The sequence below is a fragment of the Dipodomys merriami genome, unplaced genomic scaffold (genome assembly GCF_024711535.1).
Source record: "Dipodomys merriami isolate MVZ:Mamm:240054 unplaced genomic scaffold, mDipMer1.0.p SCAF_429, whole genome shotgun sequence".
NCBI lineage: Eukaryota > Metazoa > Chordata > Mammalia > Rodentia > Heteromyidae > Dipodomys > Dipodomys merriami.
This window is the reverse complement of record NW_027205926.1, coordinates 688,152-711,922: the sequence shown is the minus strand read 5'-3', so window position 1 is coordinate 711,922 and position 23,771 is coordinate 688,152. Positions and strand designations below refer to the sequence as shown.

Sequence of the window (23,771 nt, the reverse complement as noted above, 5' to 3'; positions counted from 1 at the left end):
TTGAGCTTTTCTTCACATGTCTATTGGCCATTTTTACATCTTTGAGAAGTTTCTCATTAGTCCATTTATTAATTGGGTTGTTGTTTCCTTGAGGTTTTAAGTTTTGTAATCTTTTTAACTTTGACACAAAAGATTTAATTCAAGAAAGACTATTTTAACTGATATTCATAGAATGAAAAGTAATACACAAATAAATAGCAAAATTTCTAAAGTCACAATTCAGTATAAGCTGATTAAAACATGGCTTCAGTTATGCTTTTATATGATCTTTAATTTTTTTTTAAAAAAGGAGTTTCTTACTAACGATATAATCAGATTCAAAGGTAGGCCCAGAAGTGACAAAATGATAGATAGATAGATAGATAGATAGATAGATAGATAGATAGATAGATAGATAGATAGATAGATATTCTTTGTTCTGATAGACATAGGAACACACTTAAGATGTGTTATTTTTGAAACTGAAAAAAAGAATCACATTTTCCTAGCTAATAGGTTACCCATGCTTTTTTAGTACCACCTAAAAATTCAGTCCTTAGTTGAACTTGAGGTACCTATACATGGATTTCATTTCCAATTGAAATGTGTTTGATTTTTGCCATTGCTCTTGGAACTTGTGAAATAACAGAAATCTTGTGATGCATGCGAGAACTTGAACTTGCAGGAACTGCTCTATTGCTGCTCTATGGCTTACACGACTTATGTCTTCGCCTGAAACCTGCAAGTAATCTCTAGGAAGCTCCCTGGGTCTCTCTAGAGAGCACAATCTGAGGACAGCTGTGACTTTTCTGCATCTCTCCAAAATGTTCTTGGGTTATGCCAACTTCTGAAAAAAGTTCCTATGACAGCTCTGCATCTAAGAAGAGAGGAGGGGATGGTTCCACTTTATTCTGCCATTCATACAGATTCATCTCAATAAAAAATTAAGAATAACTGCTAGCCTCAGCCTTAATGAAAACATCTCAAGGTTTACTTTTGTAACTTGATTTAAAAAAAATATTCAACTACTTTTAAATCCAGAAACTCTTGACATTTGGAGTAAAAACATTTTCTCCAGGGCCTTTTGGAGAGTTTTTTAACTGGTACCTGCCATGAGAAACATCTGTTCTTCTGCCATTCTTCATCTTCAAAGCACTGTGAAAAAAACTCTACTCTTTTATATTTTCTAAAGTACCCTTCAAATACACCATGACATTTCTATTTGGTAGAGAAGACTCTATCTCCTCTAGTTGAGTCTTGACCCAATTATTTTTCAAAACATTCTCCACTGAGCTGATCTCTCTTCAATAAAGTTAACCATATTTACAACGTCATCCAAAATGCATTCTTTCCTCTCCAAGAGTATTTGACCCCAGCATTTCTTTATGAACAAACCAGTGTGTTGTGACAGTGTCCAGATTTTCCTATTCAGCAGAAGAAGTGAGGCCTTGTATGAAGCCAGCAAGGGATGAGGTATCATCAGTCCGGGTGCCAGCACAATTCCTCCAAAATGGGTGCTTTGTTCTAAGATATGAAGACAAAATATATAAACTATATCTTGCCTGTTTGAGCAGTGTAACTGAACATATCTCTTGGGTCTCATTATCTACAAATGACTTAATTTATAACAAAGCTAGATGAGGAAGTTGGGTTTTTTTTTTTTTGTTGTTGTTGTTGTTTTGTCAGTCGTGGGGCCTGAACTCTGGGCCTGGGTGCTGTCCCTCAGCTCTTCCGCTCAAGGCTAGCTCTCTACCACTTGAGCCATGGCGCCACTTCTGGCTTTTTTTTCTTATGTGGTGCTGGGGAATTGAACCCAGGGCCTCATGCATGCAAGGCAAGCACTCTACTACTGAGCCACCTTCCCAGATCAGGAAGTTGTTTTTATACACTTACTATATAGAATCTTTCAGCATCAAGTAGTCTGTCACCAGTATGTCAATTTGCCATACTGTTTGTGAGTTGAGGCCTTTTCAACTTCATACACTTGAAAAGCATCCTAGCATGCAACTCAGTCTCATTTTATGTGCTGGGGACTAGTAAGTTTTCACTGAAGCTATAAATTTCCCTGGTTGTTTTTTTCTTCAGGCATTACATTCTGCTACTAAGTTCTACTTAGCCACTTTTCTGAAAGTAACTTTTCATATGTGCCAATCCTGGGGCTTTAACTCAGGGCTTGGGTACTATCTCTAAGCTTTTTTGTTCAAGCCTAGCACTGTACTACTTGAGCCACAGCTCCATTCAGGCTTTTTGGTGCTTAATTGGAGATAAGAGTCTCGTGGACTTTCCTACCTAAGCTGCCTTCAAACCATGATCCTCAGATCTCAGCCTGAAAGCTAAAGGATCCTAAAACTTAGGTAAGCCCAAACCCTGTGTCATTTGTTCAGAGAAGCAATAAAAACCCAGGGAGAGATTATCACTTGCCTCATAGTAAATTTGTCTCTTTAATCTCCCTTTCCATTCTTCCCTGCTGAGTAAATGATAACAAATCCTGAAAGCCATCTCAGGCAAATCTGAGTTTTTGACCCCAACCAACATTTGGGCTCTGGTCTAGTTCACAAGTTGGTTTCATTTTGAACCATGACCAAAGGGTCCTCCTGTTTTATGTGAGATGATCTTCTCTATGCTGTTATTGCTGTGGTTACCCAACAGTGTACGGTAGCTATTTGTTGCCTACTTCAAGTTCTTTGCTTTTTTACCTTTAGGGCAAGTTAGGTGACATCATTCTTTGCTTTCTGCAACATCTGAGTAGACAATAAATGTTGTCTCCTTAAATGAACAAATATATAAAAGAAAACAGGTGGAAATGGAGCTGTGGCTCAAAGTGGTAGAGCACTAGCCCTGAGCAAAAAAGCTCAGGGACAGAGCCCAGGCCCTGAGTTCAAGCCCCACAACCTACCAAAAAAAGGAAGGAAGGAAGGAAGGAAGGAAGGAAGGAAGGAAGGAAGGAAGGAAGGAAGGAAGGAAGGAAGGAAGGAAGGAAGGAAGAGAGAGAGAGAAAGGAAGGAAGGAAGGAATAGAAAGAAAGAAAGAAAGAAAGAAAGAAAGAAAGAAAGAAAGAAAGAAAGAAAGAAAGAAAGAAAGAAAGAGTAAAAGAAAAAATAGGAGCCCAGTATCTGTGGTCCATGCCTGTAATCCTAGCTACTTGGTAGGCTGTGAATAGGAAGATGGCAGTTTGAGCCCACCCAAGGTAGTGAGACTCCCTTTTCAATCCACATCTGAGAACACAGAGGGTGCCTGTCACCCCAAGTTACATGGGTTGCTGAGATTGGGGGGATCTGGGTCCCAAGCTAACCCAGGCAGAAAGGTCAAGAGACTTCCACAGAAGGGGAGCTGGACCCAATCATGTGTACCTGTGATCCCAGCAATGCCAGGAAGCCCCAAAGTAGGTGGATCGTGGCTCTGTTGCACACTTGGGCTGAAAATGAGACTTTATTCTAAAAGGAATTGTTGAAAAGCAGAACTGGCAGTATGACTGAGCAATATTGCTCCAGCCTCCAAAGCTCAAGGTCCTGAGTAATGCCAAGGGGGGAAAAAAGGAAAGGAATTGATTACTCTGCCTCTCTGTGTGCTCCGTGAACACAGCTGAGATGCAAACCAGCTTTCCTAACATCCCAGAGATAAACGAGCATTTCTTTTAGAAGCTGAAGGTGGTGGGACATTGTATCTCTAAAGAGAAGGAATTCTGGAGGTCCCACGAGCTGGCTGGTGGCCACAGGTTTACAAATGGCAGACTGATGAATCTGGGCACGGGGGAGGGGAGGTGTGGGGGGGAGGGGGGAGGTTGGGTGAAGAACTCACTTCATTGCAAAGATCAGTTTTCTCAGCACCAGCCAAAGAAGAGGACAGAGCCATCTGCAGGTTCCCATGACATCACTTGGTCCTGCCTTGCACAATAGAAGAAGAAAAAAAAACAAAACTGTCAGGGCAGATGTCCAGCTTACTTAGCCATAGCTGATTCCAAGCCAAGTTTTCCACTCTTCTGTCCACCATTTCTGGCCCCAACACTGAAAGTGACTCTTTTAGCACTAGATAAAAACTTCCCAGAAAGAGCCAAATGCTTAATTAGATCTTCAGCCAAAATTTTAAGGTACCTTATCATATTCCTCTGGTTTGTTATCATACCCACCTCCCAGCTTCCATGCAGGAGAAATCCAATCCATTTCTAGTCATTTAAACTGTCGAGATGCATATGTTCCTAAAACTATATTATGTCATTTTCCATTTTAAATGTCATTTGAGCCCTATTGTCTGCATTCACATCGATCCTCATCCAACTGTGTCTTCTCAATATTCTGCTGTGGAATTGAGCCTCATGGAGATCTGTAGTTCTCCATGCTGCTTAGCTGGGTTGGAGGGGTAGTGAATCTGGCTAGTGGGTAGCAAATGTGACGGGCTGACTATTGACATGTCCTGGGTGTTATGTGAGGCTGGTGGGAAGAGAAGAGGAAGGCCGCTACTCTCAGCTCTGAGCTTCTTCTCATCTTGGGCAAAGGAAGGTGACGTAGGGGCTTCTGTGGTGCTCTGTGTTATCACACAGAGGCCAGGCTGATCTCGCTTCCTGAGTCTTGTTCCCCTATTGAGTGATTCTATCGTCAGACAGCACACTGGCAAAGAACCCTGGGCTCAAAGGCAGAAACCTCGGTTCTTCTCCCCATGGGGTGTCTGTCTTCAGACACAGAAAAGAGACAACAGTGAAAGAACATGGCCACCAGAAAAGATCAGAGACACATTCTCCCCCCTCAGCACACAGGAGGGATGCATTCTGACAATACCTCAATGCCTTGGACTTCTGGCCCCCAGAACCAACATTATTTTCAGACACTAAGTTTGTGGTTATTTGTTATAGTTTGTGGTTTGCTTGTTATAGAGACAACCGGACACTCATACCAGGGGTGAGCTAGCTAGCTAGCTCTATATAGCAAATTTCCTTCAGCACTTTGATCGGCTTATCTTCTGATTCTTCACCTTACCAAGGCATTTCTGCCCTCTCAGGGGTCGAATCCGAGCTGATTCTCTCAACAACCATTCAGAACCATTCCCTGTTACTCCTGCGAGCACACTAAATCCAGAACCTCTGGCAAGAGCTCTGATTTGATACATCCAGGTTAATATAAAATTATGGGAGTTTTGTTTTATGGCAATATTAGGGTTTGAACTCAGGGCCTGGCATTTGTTAGGAAAGTACTCTACTACTTGAGCCATGTTCTTGGCCATGTTTGCTTTATTTTTCAGAATAGAGTTTTGTGCTTTTCCCATGTTGGCCTCAGACCTTGATCACCCTAAATCGTTTTTGTTTTTTTTTTTTTCAAGTAGATGGATTATAGGCATGTTCCCAAGCCTGGACCTAAAATTACATCCTTGCCTTCCTGGCCTGTAAAATCCACTCTGTTATACTGCCTGGTCTCTGTTACAAGTAGTCTTGAGCAGATTCTTGCCATCCATTGAGCTTGTGAGGTTCCCTCCTCCAGGAAAGACTTTGTGCTTACCTATGAACCTTGCAGGGATACAGTTCCCTCCAGAGTTGTCAGGAATTGAGAAATCAGGAGGGAGCAGGTCAGAAGATGGTCCTCGGAGCAAAGCTGCGGTCCCTGTTGGTGATCACCAAGGTAAGAGCTTTCCACTCAGTCACTGGAGAACACCATCTACCAGGGCTGGTGAGGGAGCTTCCCTGGTCTTGAATCTTCCCAAACACACTCCTTCCCATCTTCTCCTGCCTAGAATTATTTCTCTATACACAAGAACTGGTGAGAAGCTGGAGGCGTGCAACACACAGTGCAGAGCACATCTGATGTTCAGTTGCATCAACCCTGTGACCACAGGACATGGAAATATTTTTCAGGGCATTTACAGAAGTCACTATGATCTCTGTTTCTTAAAAGAAAATTTAAACCTTTAATGTCTGTGTGTATGTGTATGTCTGTGTCTATGAGTATTCTCTCTCTCTCTCTCTCTCTCTCTCTCTCTCTCTCTCTCTCTCTGTCCCCCTCTCTCAATCTCAATTTTTTTATGCAGTCCTGGGTCTTGAACTCAGGGTCTGGGTGCTGTCCCTGAGCCTCTTTGTACTCAAAGCTAGTGCTCGACCCACAGCACCACTTCCAGCTTTGTCTGATTAGTTTATTGGAGATAGTCTCATGAACATTCCTACCTGGGCTATCTAGAAGCCATGCTCCTCAGATCTCTACCTCCTGAGTAGGTAGGATTACAGGTGTGAGCCACCAGTACCTGGCTTCTCTCTCAATCTTTTTGGTACAGTTTAAAACAACTCACATTCTGAAGGTAGAGCATCCTTGTTTCTTTCAACTGCAATCAGATAATTTTATTTCTGAACTCCTCATTTTCCTGAGGAGAATGACAACAATCACTGTAAGGTAATAATTCAGTGATTGAGAACAGATGTGTTGCCTCTTATCACGGGCTGTTAGACCTCTTCCAGAATCATTAGGGATGCTGCAGAAACAAACTGACTGCCCTTCTACAAAACAACTTTCAGTTTACACTGTGGTGCCTGGCACTAAGAAGTCTACAGCTTCTGTCACAACCAGACATCCGGAAGCTGCCATCTCAGGGACAAATCCACTTCTAGACCTGCTGGCTCCAGAAACTCTACAAAAGACCCAGATCCCACATCCAACTCTCATTCCAAGCAAAAATTCTGCTCAGCACAACCTAAATCATCTCTAATTAAAAACAAACAAATAAAAAAAGGTTAGGAGATGCAGTTTTCAGCATTCCAGCCTCTATCCTAAGAAAGCACATGAAGAAAACTCTGAAGGATTCCTGAACCATCAAGGAACCAGCTGGAAAGCTGCACAGCAAAAGTAATAAGAGCCAAACAGCTGCATGGTAAGCTCAGGACATGCCAGAGATCTTCTTGGCACATGAGCCAGAGCACTGACAACTCAGGGCCGGTTGCCTTGCAAATAAGAGAGGAAATTCAACCTCAAAGTACACCATGCTTGGACAGAAATGGAAAGGCTACACAGGTAGATTTGTGGTAGAATGTGTGATTAGTATATGCAAAACCCTCCATTTCATACTCAGTACTGTCCAAACAAAATTGAACTTGCAATTGTGTGCCCTTCTTTCCATGCTGTGTCTGTGGGATTGTATTTAATTCTATTTTTATTAATTCTCTAATTGTGTTTCAGAATATTGAGAAAAAAGATTTTCACTCTGTGTTCACAACGAATATATACATACTGATAGCATGAGAGAATAATGCTCCCTACAAGAGGAGGACTCTTTCTAAGTTTAAGAATTCTGGGGTTATGTTTAATTTGGCCAATGGAAGCTATCTAGGCATTGTTTTCATTTTGGAGTTTGAATCCACACAGTCAACTAAGTGAAAGCTGGCCTGCTCTAAGAATGCTAATTGTTTACTCCTCATTTAAATAACAACAACTAATACATTGTTTAAGCTATCTGGATTTGCATATGCAAATGATGTTTGTCTCAGCTACTGGAAACTCACTGCTCACAGCTGCATGAAGGATGTCTACTTTAGGAAATTTCCCATCCATCTTCCCATGATGATGCTTAGTTATGCAAAATTAATTAGCATTTGCAAATTAAGAGATTTGGCTTTCATTTCTGTCTACCTTTCACTCCTAAGACAGTACAATTAATCCCTAAGAGCATTCTTGAAAAATAATCATTTACTACTTAACCAAATCATATGGCATCTAAACCTGGATACACATATGTGAATGAGCGTGGGAAGAGCAGTTATCTGACTGATGAATTGAACATGTGGAGCCCTTTGATTGCTAGGACATGCAGAGATCTCTGGAAGGCGTGGAGCATTCGGCATTGGCCCTGCTTACCCTAGTGACTAAGTCTGCACTGTCTTCTCCATACCTTCTCCTACTGCCCCATAGCATTTTAAAGCCGTGTACTGTTTTCTTATACTAAAAGGCCTCTGAATTCTAAAATAAAGCAGAAAAAAGGCTACTATTCAATCATAGCAGTAGCAAGGTACACAAGCTGTAGTTATATCTCCCCCAACACATGTAGCCAAAGCTATTTGCTCCTTCTCCATGTTTTTTCTTTACCTAGAGAGACTGCTGTAAGATACGTACCAGTGACTCACATCTGTAATCTTCACTACTCTAGAAGAGGCTGAGATCTGACAATCAAGGTCTGAAGTCTACCTGGGCAGATAAATCCAAGAGACTCTTATCTCCAATTAACCAGCAAAAAGTAGGAAGTGGTGCTGTGGCTCAAGTGGTAGAACTCCAGCCTTGAGTGAAAAGCTAGAAGCCATGAGTTCAAGACTGGCACACACCAAAAAGAAAAAGGAAAAAGAAAAGAAAAAAAAGTCACACAAGTTGTAAAAGTTACCTAAGAGTGATAGTACAAGCTGCCATTGTTACTTATAGAAACATAAAACCAAAAGACTGTTCATCAGAAGCTTAGCAGACTTAGTCTCAAGAGCTGCTTTTGTTTGAAGCTGGGAGAAAATCTACCATCTTCACCCACCATTGATATCTCCATCAGTGAGAAAGGAGAGCAAAGGTATGTCATGAAATGTGATTTCAATCAGTAGCTCAAGGCATCCAGCAAAAATGCTTTGACCTTGCAATGTCTCCTTCAAAGGCTGCTGTACAAGCAAGTATTTTTACTCACAAAAGGCAAAACCAGTCATTGTTCAGAACCAACATGGCTAGGTTGAAAATATCAGCAACATCTGTGAATTTCTCTGCAAACCCATCAACAGGAACAGGCGGTAATTTAACCACCAAAAAAAAAAAAAAAAAAGTGAAGTAAATGACTCTGCAGAGAACTCCTTTACAGAGGCTGGGCTTTAGGGGATGGATGCAATCACATTATCCAGGCTTTCCCACCGAGCTTGCAGTTTTCTTCTCTGCAGACATGCTGTCAGCTAGTGCGCCTGCCCCTGTCACCATCCAGCTCTCCTGCCACCCATTTGCTACACCAACTGCACATAATATCCCCATGCCTTCCACAGGCATTAGGAATTTGCACAGCTTCTTATCTGTGCTCTGTTACCTCTTCTTGAGATGTCTTGTGCCTATTTCTCCCCTCGGAGAAAGTCTACTCGTTCTTGAAGATCCTGTTAGCCATCGTCTGTCCCTAGAAGCCACTCTGCTTCCCTGAAGTACAAAATAGAAGACAGCTAGTTGTTTACCTTTTCTTATGGGCTACATTATATCCTCTGCCTCTTTTTCCAAATCCATCCATTGAAGTCTTGAGGCTGAAAAACTCAGGTTATGTGAATTTCATTGCAGGTAACATTATTCTTTAACTGATAAAAAATAACCATTGATGAAAATAAATAACTCTGCCAAATGTCATCCATGTAACCATCACCTCAATCAACATGTGAGATCTTGTTGGGGGACACTGGGGAGCTGTTTGTCAAAAGGATCCAAAACTTCCCTTAGACGTAAATTCTGGAGATCTATCATTTGATATATCCATCTGCTCCTAACAAGGCATTATACACTGAAAAATTACTGCGGCCACATTTCAAGTGGTCTCATCACAAACAAATGGTCTCTGAGATAATGCATATGTTAAGGAGCTTATTTAGCCATTCCACAACGCATTTCAAAACACCATAAATACATATACTTTTTATTTGCTAATTAAAACAAATAAATGAAGAAGTGGGGAGCATGCAGCCAAAAATTCAATGCATAGCCTACAAAATTAAGAAACATGAGGGAAGTGGTGGGTGGAGAATGGGTGAGATTGTTGAAAGTGGTAACATTGATCCAGATGCATTGTATTCATAAACTACTTCATTGAATGGCAACTCCTTTGTCCAACTACTGAAAGATATTAAACATATTCTAAATGAATACGTATGTAATATTTGGGGAAAGAAGATATAAAATATTTTCATTTTATAAGAAAATTTCTATTTCCTCTGTAATCTCCAGACCCACCGCTCTTCTATAAACAGACCCATCTACCACTATACACAGATTATTTTTCTTCTTTGTGTTTCATATAAATGGGTCTATGCACTTAACTCTCTTCTGTATCTGGCTTGTTCTTGTCCTCGTAAAATGCAGGATTACCCATGTTGTCACAATATTTCTTTCTTTTGGGGCCTCAAACTCTCACTCAACTCACTTGCTCATAGCTGGCACTCTACTGCTTAAACCAGGTCTCCAGTCCAGCACTTTGGGAGGTTACAGACCAAATCTTAAGTGCTCTTTCTAAATGGTCTGGCTTCAAACTGCAACCTTCCAGGTCTTACCATCCTGTAATCCTTGGATTACAGGCATGAGGCACTGGATCCTGGCTATGTCCAAGGTCAGCAGGAAAATCATCAGAGGAATGGATGTTCAGACAAATCCAAGAAGGAGGCCTTGTGCAGATGCTCTAATCTGTAGCCTGAGGGGCAGCAAAGGACTAGTGAGGAGACCACTGGGCTTGAGCTCAGTGAGGAAAAAGCATGGGTGAGAAACTTGCTCAGGCAGATTGCATTGGAAGAAGGGAGCCCCACAGAATTGCATGAAAGAGCCACACACCTGCCAAGTGCTATAAACCAGATCTTTGTGGTTGCTATGTTGAGAAAAAGCAGCCATGGACCAAGAGTCAGGAGTGCTCCCCAGTGCCACCCTGAACAGATAGAAGTGTATATTTTACCATATTCCTCTGTGCAGTGTGAAAACACACCCACCTATAAAATGATGCTCTCTGCAGATAAGAGCTTGAGGTACAGAACAACCCTCCCCACTGGCTTTCTTGATCTATGCATGCTGCTGTTAAGCCCTCTGAACCCAACACACCTGTGAACAACAAACATTGGCCTCTGTCCCTCTGGATTCACTAAAGAGATGGACTCTCTGTATTCTTTTTAAATTAATAATTAATTAATTAAACTTGTCCTGGTCCTAGTGCTCAAACTCAGAGCCTGGGTACTGTCCCTGAACTTTATTTGCTCAAGGCTAGCTTACCACTTGAGCCACAGCTCCATTTCCAGTATTTTTTTTTTGGTAGATTAACTACCAAATATCTAATTAATTGAGATAAGAGTCTCACAGACTTTCCTCCCTTGGCTGGCTTTGAACCGCAATGCTCAGATCTTGGTCTCTTGAGTAGCTAGGATTACAGGCCTGCAATCTATACATTCTATGTTTTTATCTGATGACAACCAGTAAGACAACTGGAAGGAAAAGTAAAATTCCTTATATTTTATGACTCCACAGACACAGACTTCTCCTGAAGGTTGAGAACATGGCTTCTTGAGCCAATGTCTGGGATTCGATCAAAAGTGTTTCTCACTCTACTGTTTGGCACCCCAACTACCCCAAAAGCTAAAATAACAGTATCTTAAGTCCATTTACATAAAAGTTGCTTTATATCTTCAGTATTTGATTGTGAGATTTGAGAAAATGGCTTTTCATTTGTGTTTTGCTTTCCTGATTAACTCTGCAATTCATATCGGAAATGTCGTTGGTGATCTGTAAACAGTTATTAAAGAACTGATTTCAATACAGAACAAACTCAACTGGTCCTGCCCCATGGAAGGTGGAACCGGTGCGGGAAATAGCTATCTACATCAGCACCACAAGAGAAGATATATTTTCCAGGTCAATCTTCTTCCAATGGACGCCCATAAGATCATCTTGGAGCTAGCTGGGAAATGTCTAGGAAGATGCTGTCTGATGTCTCAGATTCCATTAAAGGGGAGAAAAGAAGAAACAACTCTCTAAAGACTTCATGTGTTCAATACAGTTAGTTGTTCAACTTTCTTTCAGTCCTGACACCTGACACCACAAGGCCTCCTTCAACACCATCTGAAAATGCCAGTCTTTAATAGTGATCATCTCAAGAGCAAAATTTTCTCACATGGGTTTTCCTGTTTCAAGCAGAAAGGAACTCCCCACAAGGTATCTTTCTGAGTTCTGCTGGTTCTCTTTTCTAGTGGAAATTATAACCACAGGTTACCATGTTTTCTTTCCTGTGTTTGAAAACCACATATGTTTTAGTGAAAACACTGAAGAATGAAATGGAAGACATTGAAATACAAGGTGCCTGTCACTGGAAATGAAAACATCTTACTTTCTGCTGCTTCTGTGGCAAGAAGTTCTAGTAAACTGAAGGTGTTATTTTTAGGCAGTCAATCTCAGCTGAATACAAAGCTCATGTCTTCTTGCAGAGCAGAGAAACAAGTGCAAATATCCATGAGACTTACATTCCTTTGGATCCTAACAGTGCAAATGGACATTCTCTGCCCTGTAGCCGTCTCTACAGCTAAAGAAACTGAGGCCAAGAGATGTGACTCCCCAAGTCCAAATATCTCACCAGTAGTAGTAGGCCCAGACATAACAGCAAGCACAGATTTGGGGTCATTGGACAAGAAGCCCACTTTCTTTCCACCACACCACACTCTCTCTTCTTTCTACAGTGGTTTCAGAAAAAGGAGGACAGTAAGATTGTTTGGTTAGGAATGTCCACCTGTTTTATTTGAACTAATTCTCATCCATGAGGTAGGCAAGCAGAGTCGGAGGGGTGAGAAGGCTCTGTATTCATCCATAGAAATATTGACTGCCAGCGTGTGTGGCTGTTGAAGGTGATGAAGGAGGTAAGAGTATTTTTTCTGGGCTGAATGTATTTCAGGGTTTGGGGGAGCGGGGGTTGTAGTACTTGGGCTGGTTTGAACTCAGTGCCTCCTGTTTGCTTCTCACAACTGATGTTCTACCATCTAAGCTGTATCTCTAGACATGTTTTGGACTGGTTATTTTGGAGAGGGAGTCTAATGGACTTTTCCACCAGTCTGGCTTTGAACCATGATCCTCTGGATCTCAGCTTCCTGAGTACATTACAGTTATAAGCCACCAGGGCCCAGCTACTTCCACATTTCTAAAAGTGCTATCTGGCCAGATGCCAGTGGCCTCATGATTGTAATCCTAGCTACTCAGGAGGCTGAGATCTGAGGATCACAGTTTGAAGCCAGCCTGGGCAGGAAAGTCCTTGAGACCCTTATCTCCTATTACCCACCAGAAAACTAGAAGTGAAGCTATGGCTAAAAGTGGTAGAGTGCTAACCTTGAGCAAAAAGAGCTCAGGGATAGCATCCAGGCCCTGAGTTCAAGCCCCATAGCCAACCAGAAAACAAAACCAAAACCCACCCTCTGAAAATTCCCTCTGAGTTTCTGTCTTTCTCAGGAACACCATAGAAACTTCCAGAACTCTGTTATAACCTGATGGCTACCCCATTGTAACAGAGTGTGTGCCACTCAACACTTACAGGTGGAGGCAGGGGAGAGACCCAAGGTGCAACCAAGTGACGGAATCAGCCAGAAGCTGATACCCACTCCAGTGTGGCCTCATAGGTCTCCCTCTGTTGCACACTGTCCCCTACTCTGCTCTCAGGGCACCTGGGAAGCTGCTTCCATTCCTGCACCTGAGCCTGCATTTGGCAATTTTATCATTTCAGTTCGGTCCATATCACCAGCACGATGTTGTGAATCTATACAGGAGAGTGACCTGGCACCCCGCCACCCAAGTCCGAATGAACCAAGGAAACTGTGATGAAGAAGAATATGGCAAAAAAAAAAAAAGAAGTCATTCCAAAGGATATTTATACTAAGCAAATGGAGGTTTGTTCTTCTGAGGTTAGCCACATTTTCAGCTTCGTCCCTACAGGAGTATAATTAAGCACAACTGAATAAGTGTGAACACACACTGTGAAATCATTGCCCTTCAATTCTTCTTGTAGTCTTTATCAGTCCCCAGGACTCCGTCACTGAAACCTTAATGACTTCAAATTCAATTTTCTTAAACCAACCTGTCTCTCTTTTTTTTTTTTTTACTTCGTTCCTACTTTGTAGTAATGACTACGTACTTCTTCTCAAAGACCAGCTACCTCCAAATAATAATATACAGTGATCTCATTTGTTCCTTGCATATTTTTTAAAAATTTATTGTTACTATAAAGGTGATGCTCAGAGTGGTTACAGTTATAGAAATCAGTTATACAAATGAGTGTGTTTCTTTTTGGAGAATGTCACCCCTTCCCTCACTCTCTCCCTGTTTTTATTGCCCCCTCCTATCCCCACCTACAAGTTGTCTAGTTTATTTTCAAAACAGTGTCCAGGAAGTATCACTGCTTCATTCATCTACCCTTCTTGCACAATTTTATTAGTGGATTCCACCTAGATATCATGAGCTGCTTTTTGCCCACATTGGGAAAATTCTCAGTTTTCAATCTTTGAGGCATTTTACTGACTATAATGTGGAATTTTAACTTTACTGAACTATTGCCCCTATAAAAACATTGGGTTATTATTTGCTATTAACAAGGCATTGCCATGGAAAATCAGAAGAAATACAGGATAGGCACAATCTTAGACCAAAGAAGGAAAGAAGGGAAGGAGAGAGAGGAGGAAGGAGAGAGAGAACACAAGTGGATGCATGTAGGGAACTCCAGCACCGCAGCAGTGAGGGTCAGAAAGGACTGGAGATGACATTTTCTTTGCTCCTTCACTTAGCAAATAGGAAAAAGGGATTCAGAAAACACCAGTGACTTCTTTGAGGTCATTAAGCTTCATGTGTTAACATCGTGGATAGCACAAGGAAGGAAAAATGAACATATTTGCCACCTGGTTTCCACTCACTGAACTCTGATGAACTCCTCATTACCTGGGAAACTAACCTACTGTGGCTACACAGAAAGGATTTATAGATACAATATCACAGTCCATTGGCAAATCCTTTATATTTGACTTGACATATACAGAAAACCATACAAATCACCAATGGACATGTTCACAAAGTAGACACACCATGAAATCATGCCCTCAGGCTAAGTAAAAAGATACACCATAAATATTCTAATAATAAATACCTTTCCTAGATCCCCTTCCTATCCCAACCATTCATCTCCCAAAATGTAGTAACTATGTCTCTGAGAATGAATGAATCTAACTCGTGTTTGAACATTCTGTAAGTGAAATCATACAGTATGGACTTATTTGGACCTGTCTTCTAGCACTCAAGATTATATTTGTAAGATTTGATTTTGCTATGATGCTGCATGGTTTCAATTAATGGGAGTACCACATTCTACCCTTGGATTATTGCCAGCTGTAGAGAACTCTAAACAGGACACCAGTGAACATGTTATCTATGCATGTAGTGCATATGTGCACAGCTGTGTGTTTTGTGTGCATGCCTATGACATTCCTGGGTCACTGGTTATGTCTTTGTTCAGCGTTAGCAGATACTGTGAAACAATTTTGCGAAGTTGGACTACTTTGCATGAGAATTCTACTTTCTCCACAACCTTCCCATAATGTATATAATGGAGCCACTATATCCAGGGAGCTGCTAAGTACAGTGTGGAATTTTTGGAATGTTCTTTCATAGCTAAGAAATAAATGGAATAATTTAAGTTTAGAATCATGGACAAATTTGAGTTCTACCCAAATGCAATTACAAGGAATAGAGAAGTTGTGATTCTGTAGAAATTGAAAGCACATGAGAGGTTTGGGGAGATAGATGCATGCCCATGAGTTTTCTGGAATGTCTTTTGGTATTTTGGCACTCTGTAGAGAATGTATAAGACCATAAAATCAAGCCCTGTTGTTAAAAGAAAAATTCAGTTACTTGTTATTTGGTTTCTTTAGCTCAATTTTTTTTTCATATTCTTAGGAAAAAGTGAAAGCTTAGTAGCATTGTTGCACAGAAAGGTAGCCTAGCGTGTATCTACTTGGGTTTTGTGTTATTGGTTTTTGTGCTGGTATTGGGAATTGAAAGGTTCTTTTTGAATTTATGCTCTTTTTGCTCAAGGCTAGCACTCTACACACACTTACAGTAACTTACAGTTACAATTACAGGCATGAGCCACTAAGGCCTGGTTGTCCATAATGTTTATTGAGTCCTTAAGATTCTAAGACTTTTGAACTTCCCTTGGCAGGTTATATCATGTGGCATAAAGGCTCTCAAGAAGTGATCTTCTTAGCCAGGCGCCGGTGGCTCACACCTGTAATACTAGCTACTCAGGAGGCTGAGATCTGAGGATCACGGTTCAGAGCCAGCTCGGGCAAGAAAGTCCATGAAACTTTTATCTCCAATAAACCACCAGAAAATCGGAAGTGGTGCTGTAGCTCAAGTGGTAGAACGCTAGCCTTGAGCTGAAGAGCTGAGGGACAGTGCTCAGGCCCACAGTTCAAGCCCCACAACTGACCAAAAAAAAAAAAAAGAAGAAGAAGAAGAAGAAGAAGAAGAAGAAGAAGAAGAAGAAGAAGAAGAAGAAGAAGTAATCTTCTTGCTTCTTGTTTGGAGAGAAACTTTCTTAGTGAGGTTAAGATTTGATTCATGTAGCACTTAAACTTATTTATCTAGTAATATTGACTGTTTTAGTCTAGACCAAAGGCTTTTTCCTCTAAAGCTCACACTCCAATTAGTAAACAAAAAGTTGGAAAGTGCTTAAGACAAGTGGAAAGTGCTTAAGAAAAGTCAAATACAAAGAAAAGCTTTAAGGCATCATGAGAGGAAGTAGGCATATGAGCAGCTTTACACTGAAATTCACTCTTTGAAGTATTTGTGTCAGGAGAAAGGAGACATTTTTTCCTCCTAATACTAGGGTTGTGCTGAGAGGCTTAGGTGAGTGCTCTACCACTTGGGTCATAACTCAACCTTGTTTATGCTTTCATTTGTTTTTTATAGAGAGTCTCATATTTTTGCCCAGGCCAGCCTTCAAATGTGACCTGTACCACCAGGCCAGACCCTGTGAAAGTGATTCTTTTTGTTTTTAAGTAGAAATTAGCTAGTCCTACTCAGAGCAACTAGAAAGCTCTAACCATCTGCCTAAAAAGCATATTCATAATTTCAAGAAAACATCAACAACTCAAGAAAAAAACAAATAATTTTTAAATGACACTGTGGAATAAATTATAAACCATATCATGTAGATACTCTTGGGTTCAAACTCAGGATATGTAATTTCAGTGATAATTAGGATAAAATATCAATGGCTCAACAGCTACCCTCATGTTTTGAGATTGTCAATGATTAAAGTTTTATATACTTTAATAGATGTATATATAATTTTCTTAATTTCTATGATGAATATCAATTCTTAATTGACAACCAGTACCATTTAAAAATCATATTAAAATGACATAAAAATTAAAAATCATATTACATTTATAAAACAATTCTCAAAGTTATGCCGATATACACCAAACACTTAATTGTTTTTGGACTGTGGAATTATCATCGTTTCCTCTTTCCCTTTTTTATTTAACTTCTAGCTTCGTATGTAAATGAGTGGATGTAAATTTTTATCATAGAAAAAACACAGACATTATTTTTCAAAGTCTGCGCATGGAGTATGACCCTTGTTTGTAACCTCTATAGCTGGTGACCAGGCTCTAAATAAAGTTTACCCAGGTTCTAATCCTGGCATTCACACTCACTTGCCTTGTGGATTTTAGGTAAGTTACTCTCTCTGAGCCTCCATCTATAAAATGTGAATAACATTCATATTTTAGGATTGCTCTAAGGGTTCAAGAAGATCATATATGCAAACTACTATAATATAAATGCTACATAAAAGATGACTATTAATGTCAAATACATCATTCCCTTTAGACATTTATAAGCATCAAAACCTTTGATTTATCTACTCAGTCATTCCAATGAAATTGCCAGAATGTAACGTGCACATGTCTTGCTCCTTTACTAAAAAACACATTTATGGGACAAGGAATTCGTGAAGACATACACCACATTTGCAGTCTATCTGGAAAAATGGACATACATCTAATCCCACTGTCTTTGCTCTCCAAACAGTATGTCCAATCAAGTTATCATGTGGCACACCAAACAATTAGTTCTTTTGCTTTTCTTCATGTTGATGTTGAGTGAACATATCACTGTAAGTGATTGATATGATTGTTTAAATATGGCCAGTATTTCTATATCACTGTACATTTTAGTTGTATATTGGACACCCTTATGTGTGTTGGCATTTTTTTTCCTTTGGAGATGAAATATCTGCTCTGTGAGTGAGAGGCTAAATCCCAAACTCAGAGCTGTTTATTTTTTGTTGCTCTCTCTAGTGACAGGAACAAAAAAAAAAAGGAAGAGCAAAGAGAAAAATGTCAGCTTAGATCTACTTACAATATATGAGCAAAGCCAAAAATGAAAAAAATAACATAAATAATGAATCCTCAGGTTGCTCTTTGGGACCAAATAATACATTTTGAAGGCATTTGTCCATTATCATCAGAATCTCTTTCTTAAATGAATTTACTTCTCTTATCCTATCTGAGATCACAAAGTAGCTTAACACTACTAAATGTATCTATAAATATTTCAAGTAATGAAATGCCCCCAAAATGCACTATGACCATTTTCTCCTGAGGCTAAAATTTGCATTCTCCTTTCAGTTCTGACCTCAGTGCATGAGTTATTGACCTTATTATTGGCGGTAGAAAAGCTTATTCATGCCCCAACAGGAAAGCCAGTTTTTGCTTCTGAATTTAAACTTGACTTCCAATAGCAACCATTGTCACTCAAAACTCTAGAGTCGGGTTGAAAACACACACCTCCCTTTCTCTTGTCCAAGGTGCACATGGGAATGTGTGGTTTAGTGTGTGCCTCTTTTACTTCAACACGTACCTCTTAGAATTATTTTGACATTTTCTGAATTCTTAGGTTCCACATGTTTCTTCAGTCTCTATTTAAGCCCAAGCTGTAAAGTTCATTTTCAACCTAGTGTCTTGTACGTCTCATTGTTACAGTGGTTCATCCTATATCCTTATTTCAGCATTTTATTTCCCTTCCCCTCGCCAAATTAGAAAAATGTATATACAAGATGCAGGGCATCAGAATCAAATACAGTGAAAACAGGGGTTATAGCATGGAGGAAGAACATACAAAACAAACAAAAAAAATCACACAGTACATTGTAAGTACATTAAAAACAGCAGCAACAAAGATAAAACCTCTTGTGACCGTATCTTGGGATTCATTTGCTTGGCATCATTTTATATGGTCATTTATACGACCAAGCTCTTTATAAAATTGTCCAAATTTGTTTCTTCCAAGTGATGACTTTCTGCAAGGATAGACATGCCCTTGTCCATTAACACTGTGCTCAAATTATCTGTGCTGATCATTCCTACCTCTCTCCAAAATCGAGGCAGGCACACTATATACAGAGAGAGAGAGAGAGACAGACAGACAGACAGACAGACAGACAGACAGACAGAGACAAAGACAGACAGACAGAGACAGAGACAGAGACAGACAGACAGACACAGACACAGACACAGACACCGACACAAACACAGACACAAACACAGACACAGAGAGATTTTTTTCTCTACTTTTTATCCTAAATCCCTTCTGGAAGGGTATTCCACAGAAGGATACAGCGGTGGTTTTCATGGAGACAGTGCATCCTCCTCAACTGGTCCAGAAGACAATAGAAGTGATGTCTCAAGCTGCCTTCAAGAAAATGAGTCTTGAGAGCTTTCAGTTCAAGTTGCCTGGGTTTCCCTGGTTCTGTTCCCGAGCACTCCAGGAAGCTGTGGATCCAGCATGTGAACTGTGTTATCTCCCCACTAAAGTGAACTGAACCACAGGGGTGTCCCTACACGACACTCAGCACTATTCCAGGAACCCTGGGGGCAGTCACTGGAGGAGGAAAAGAAGTGCAGAACTGAAAGTTAAGATGTTTTTTAACACAAGGAGTGGAACCTCACCACCCACATGTCATCCTCTCCCGGAAATGCCATTTCCTCTTCCAAGAAACAAAGGTGTGGAGAAGCTTTTGGCACCAGTCCCATGTACTACAGCAACAGAGGGTCTGATAGATCATAGGAAACCTCTGAGTCTGATGAAGAAGAAAGCTGGTGGACAGTTGTGATCAGCAAGTCCACAGTTTCCTGTGTCCCCTAACATGTACCAAGAAGACATTGGGAGTCTTATAATAACATTTTAAGACAAATGAACATTTTTTCCTACGATAGATGATGAATATTGTTGGAAAAGAGCTAGCCTTCAAATTAATGGGATTCCAATTGTAGGACTAGAATTTTAGAGTACATGAGTCTTCAGAGACGAGATATCCAGAAGAGAGAGAGAAAAAAAAAAAACAGAGAGTGATCATAAGAATGGAGGCAGGATTTGATAGAACCTGGCATGATTCAAGAGGCTGACTCCAGGCTGCTCAGGGTTTGAGTTCTGATGATAAGATCCTGCACAAGCCACTCATCTCTTTAAATCACATTGTTTTCATATGCCAAATGGCAATAATGGTGATGGTGGCAGTGGTGGTGTTGATAGCTACTTCATAAAATTGATATGAAGCTTAAATGAACAGTGTTGTCTCTCTAAAGTGCCCATCATATGGCCTTAACAGGCCATAGGTACTTAGTAGAAAGTCAACATTATCACCCTTTGAAACATTTTTAAAAGCCACTGACAAGTAATTAAATTAACACACAAACTTTCCCTGAGCTCTTGTATACACCCACCTGCACACATATACATCCCGCTATACACATATACACGCATATGCAGACATACACATATGCACATACATACATGAATGTACGTATCCTTCTTCTCCTTACATCCAGACGTGGGGCTGTGAGAAGCCCTCAGCATAGCAGCCATCTTGCCATTTCTTCTCAGGCTAATTGTACCTAATAGGCTGCCCTGAAGGATGATGGGAGAAGGACTCCAGGGGAATTTAGAACAAGCAGTTGCTCTGCTGCCCTTGCAGAGACAATATGCAGTAGGTATCATTCCTTCACCTTGTTTCTCAATGCACATATTTATTTTGTGTGTGAAATGTTCATCATTAACACATCATAGGGACTGACCTGGCTCTGGTGATGTCACAGATGAGACTTTTAAAACACTTATACCTCTGAGCTAGCATCTTCCAAGTACAACTCAATGCTGTTTGCTGCTAGATCTTTGTACAAATGGAAGGAAGATAGGAGTGTGTGTGTGTGTGTGTGTGTGTGTGTGTGTGTGTGTGTGTGTATGTGTGTGTGCTGATGAATGAGCTCAGGACCCATGCTTGCCAAGCATGCTGTCAAATGAACCATGCCTCCAGGTATGTTTAACCTTCAAAGGTGCATGTGCTAGCTTTGCTGGGTTCATACAAAAATCACTGTGTCTGGCTTCCTAGCCCAGTCCTGAATGATTGAATCAAGTTAGCCAACTTTGGAGCCTCAGAATTTCCTTTTAAAATAATATTCTATACTTCAAAAATCAGAAACTAATATCACCAAAGGCTTGTGGTTCTTTGGTACATTTGTAATTAAAGAAAGAAGAGGAGGAGAAGACACAGAGAGACAGAGACAGACAGAAAGAGAGAAGAGTGAGAGAAAAGGAAGGGAGGAAAGATAGATGAAAGGAAGGAGGGAAAGAAGGAACAAAGGAAGGAAGGAAGGGAGGGAGGGAGGGAGGTAAGAAATGATTACTGTTTAATTTCTCAGACTAATTTGAACTTAGTAAATTACAGCAACAATCAAATATTAGTTATCATTTAGTGTCAACATGGAAAAGAAATCACTCTGTAACATAGTTTTAATTTCCAATCTGAATAAAAAATAATTGTTTGACACATGTTAAAAAATTGCTCTATTTATTCTCATTGTGATCATCTTTAGTATCTTTTTTTTTTAATGTAAAAAAATCCTAAAATGAGAAACGCTCTCTTCCAGACCTTGTTGCAACTTTAAAGACTTGCGGAGTTTCAAGCCATTCAATTTGGAAAACCTGAATTGCTTTAAAGATTTAAAGAATTAAAGATAATGAGCAGATGCAGAGAATCCGCAAAATGCAATCGAAAAACTATCATCCTGGGATCCGAATTAAACCCAAACCTTCTTGGGTGGTAATTTGGAAGGGGAAAAAAGAGGGGGGGAGGGAGAGGGAGAAGAAGGGAGGGAGAAAGAACGGGGTGGAGAGAAGAGAGAGAGAGAGAGAGAGAGAGAGAGAGAGAGAGAGAGAGAGAGAGAGAGAGAGAGAGAGAGAGAGAGAGAGAGAGAGAGAGAGAGAGAGAGAGAGGAGCCACGTTTGCAAGTCGTTCTAATGAGAAAACATCTGGAATCGACGGTCTGAGCCCGCCCCGCGGGAGGCTGTCTGCGGGTTTCCAGTCCGTGGGGAGGAGACGGCGTGCGCCCCTCGTTCCTGGCTCGCAGAAGGGGGCCGCGCGCTCGGGTGCAGGTCGCCTCGGAGCGACAGGTGGCCGGGAAGCCGCGAGGATGGAGGGGGAACACGGGAGGAGCCAGGGAGAGGTAGCCCGCAACCGGCGGTCTCAGCCGGTCTGGGGCTGAGCGCCGGGGTCCCGGGGTCCCCCGCCTCCCCGGGCCAGCCGGGCCGTGGCGGGGGAGGGTGACCACGAGCGCCCCCTGGTTGGTGCCACCCGCGGAGCGCGCGGCTGGCCCGGCCCGCGCCCGGCCCCGCGTCGCCGGAGAAGCCGCCGCGCAGCGCCAGGACCCGGTCGCGTCCCCCAGGTAAGGGTCCCTGCGCCCCTCGCCCCAGGGGCGGGGAGGGAGCGGGCTGGGGAGCCCGGACCCCTCCGGGAAGGGCCACGGTGTCAGGAAGGAGCCTGGGGTCTCCGCGGGAAGGTGAGCCAGCCGGAGAGGGAAACCGAAAAGGAGCCGAAGCCCAAGCAAAGTCGGGGTTCGCCTGTCACGCACGCACCTTGATCTCGTGTGTTGCTGGTGGGGTGGCGGCCGTGGGGTCTGGGTTTGGGGTGGAAGGGGCGCCTCCTCTTTCCTTCTCCTTTTCCCCTCTCCCCTGAACCGAGAAGCAGAGAGGCGGTGGAAAGTTTGTAGGTTCTTGGCCAAATGTGTGTGCGCTTTCTGTAAGGCCAAGTGTCGTCTGCTGCGGATCCATAGACAGACAGCACCCCCATCTTTTCTGCCAGTTTGCGGGGAGCCGTAGACAGGATGCCACACGTTGCAGCATCTTCTGGGGAAATCAAATTTCTTTTCAAAGGTTTCCAGTGAGGTGAGGAACTACTGCTTTGATATATATATTTTTTTAAAGTTGGGGTGCTTAATTCTGCCATCTTGATTAAGATTGTTGATGACCCCACTGAGGGGCCCCCGGTTCACAGAACAGAGTTTGCTTATTAGAGTCTCCTTGTTGTACTGTTGTTGCTGTTGATGATGATGATGATGATGATGATGATGATGATGATGATGATGAGCCACAGTTATGATTTAAGTGGCTTGCATACTAAAGTCGTAAATGCTCCCCGTGGGCATGGAGGGAGCTGGGGCTTTCTGCACTGGAAGATTCTAGACATTTCTGCCAGGAGAGTGACACCAGGTTCCTGTCCTGCCACTCTGTGGGCTGGACAGGGAGTTCACCAAAGATCATTCAGTCCTGGCACAAATAGGGGAGGGACGGATAGGGAGAGAAGGGGACTTGCTCTCCACAACAGCAAGTGGTTGGGGAAAATGGGCCATTTATGCCCAACAGCCAGTCCTCTGGGGGGCTGGGAGGCATAAACCAAGCCTTCCAAGGCCTAGGGAGTGTGCCCAAAAGGCCTGTCCTCCTCCGCTCCGCTCCTTTGTTCCTTTTGCCAGGCAAAGGGAATTCCAAGCATGGGGATCCAGGAGGCTCATGGAAGGAGCAATGCCTTGAGAAGCCTTGGCCACCACTGGGCCTTTGCTGATTGGGGATGTTGGATGGACGAGCAGGTGCTCTGAAAATCCTGAGTCCCTGGCCAGAATCCATGAACCAATCACTGTTAACTGATCTTGAATAATTCCTAAGATGGCAGGCTGACTGTAGATACTTCATCTTTAAAAGGGGGGGTGGGGGGGT

General features: G+C 41.8%; 1 protein-coding gene and 1 long non-coding RNA gene across 10 annotated transcripts in view; one reads left to right on the top strand and one right to left on the bottom strand.

Moving 5' to 3' along the window:
- Window positions 1-1,373: 1,373 nt before the first annotated feature.
- Window positions 1,374-18,767, bottom strand: LOC138807724 (uncharacterized). 3 transcript variants are annotated; one of them, XR_011366247.1, is made up of 5 exons: window positions 18,588-18,767; window positions 8,989-9,092; window positions 5,466-5,567; window positions 3,778-3,863; window positions 1,374-1,503 (listed from the first exon to the last, which is right to left on the bottom strand). It is a non-coding gene; the product is annotated as an uncharacterized lncRNA (long non-coding RNA). The 3 variants fall into 3 exon arrangements; XR_011366245.1 differs by lacking the exon at window positions 18,588-18,767 and having other exon boundaries at window positions 8,989-9,266; XR_011366246.1 differs by lacking the exon at window positions 18,588-18,767 and having other exon boundaries at window positions 3,778-3,859; window positions 8,989-9,266.
- Window positions 18,768-21,991: 3,224 nt separating this feature from the next.
- The window catches only part of LOC138807721 (protein kinase C theta type), an 84,591-nt gene continuing 82,811 nt past the window's right edge, over window positions 21,992-23,771 (top strand). For 3 of the 7 annotated variants that reach the window (XM_069993512.1, XM_069993508.1, XM_069993510.1), the window contains exon 1: window positions 21,992-22,447. The gene's annotated coding sequence lies outside the window, so the exon portion shown is untranslated. Of the gene's footprint in view, window positions 22,448-22,863; window positions 22,947-23,771 lie in introns of those variants that run through there. The other 4 variants (XM_069993514.1, XM_069993513.1, XM_069993509.1 and 1 more) reach the window with 2 other exon arrangements.